Genomic DNA, 1,856 nt, shown 5'->3' on the forward strand with positions numbered 1-1,856 from the left:
TATAGATTGCTTTGGGTAGTATGGACATTTTAATGATGTTGATACTACCAATCCATGAACATGATATATTCCTCCATTTGTTAATGTCTTCCTCTATCTCTTTTTTCAGTGTCTGGAAAATTCCTGAGTACAGGTCCTTTATCTACTTGGTTAAATTTATTCTTAGGTATCTTAATTTTTTTTGTTGCAATTGTAAATAGGATTGGTTTTTTTAGTTTGTCTTTCTGTGAGTTCATTATTGGTGTATAGAAAAGCCATAGACTTCTGAGTGTTAATTTTGTATCTTGCTACATTGTCGAATTCATTTATTAAGTCCAGTAGTTTTTTGATATAGTCTTTGGGGTTTTCTATGTGCAATATCATGTCATCTGCAAATATTGACAGTTTTACTTACTCCTTTCCAATTTTGATGCCTTTTATTTCTTCTTCTTACCTGATCATAATGGCTAGCACTTCCAGTACTATGTCGAACAGGAGTGGTGAGAGTGGGCATCCCTGTCTTTGTCCTGTTCTTAGGGGAAATGGTTTTAGTTTTTTCCCGTTGAGTATGATGTTGGCTGTGGGTTTGTCATATATGGCTTTTATTATGTTGAGGTGTGATCCTTCTATTCCCACCTTGCTTAGAGTTTTTATCAAGAAAGGGTGTTGGATTTTGTAAAATACTTTTTATGCATCAATGGATATGATTATATGGCTTTTATCTCTCAGTTTGTTTATGTGTGAATCACATTTATTGATTTGCGGACATGGTAACATCCTTGCATCCCTGGAAGTAATCCCACTTGATAATGGTTTATGATCTTTGCAATGTAATGCTGGATTCGATTCACTAGAATTTTGTTGAGAGTTTTGGCGTCTATGTTCATGAGGGATATTGGCCTGTAATTCTCTATTTTGTATTGTCTTTATCTGGTTTATGGATTAGGGTAATGCTGGATTCATAGATAGAGCTTGGAAGTGTTCCTTCCTCTTGAATTTTTTGTAGTAGTGTGGGGAAGATAGGTTTTATTTCTTCTTTGAATGTTTGATAAAACTCCCATGTGAAGCCTTGGATTTTGAATACTTTTTATGCATCAATGGATATGATTATATGGCTTTTATCTCTCAGTTTGTTTATGTGTGAATCACATTTATTGATTTGCGGACATGGTAACATCCTTGCATCCCTGGAAGTAATCCCACTTGATAATGGTTTATGATCTTTGCAATGTAATGCTGGATTCGATTCACTAGAATTTTGTTGAGAGTTTTGGCGTCTATGTTCATGAGGGATATTGGCCTGTAATTCTCTATTTTGTATTGTCTTTATCTGGTTTATGGATTAGGGTAATGCTGGATTCATAGATAGAGCTTGGAAGTGTTCCTTCCTCTTGAATTTTTTGTAGTAGTGTGGGGAAGATAGGTTTTATTTCTTCTTTGAATGTTTGATAAAACTCCCATGTGAAGCCGTCTGGTCCAGGGCTTTTGTTTGTTGGAAGTTTTTTGATTACTGCTTCAGTTTCCTCCATAATTATTGGCCTATTCAATTTTTTTGATTCCTCCTGGTTGAGTTTTGGAAAATCATATTTTTCTAGGAATATGTCCATTTCTTCTAGGTTGACCAGTTTGTTGGAATAGAGTTTCTCATAGTATTTTTTTTATGATTCTTCATGTTTCTGTGAGGTCCGTTGTTATTTTACCTTTCCTATTTCTGATTTTGTTTATTTGGGTCCTCTCCCTTTGCTTCTTTTTTAAAAATTAAATCTTTATTGTTCAGATTATTACAGTTGCTCCTCTTTTTTCCTCCCATAGCTCCCCTCAACCCGGTTCCCAACACATCCTACGCCCTCACCCCCCCCCCACCACCCCCCCCACAC

This window comes from Myotis brandtii, unplaced genomic scaffold (assembly GCF_000412655.1).
Source record: "Myotis brandtii unplaced genomic scaffold, ASM41265v1 scaffold1358, whole genome shotgun sequence".
Lineage (NCBI taxonomy): Eukaryota > Metazoa > Chordata > Mammalia > Chiroptera > Vespertilionidae > Myotis > Myotis brandtii.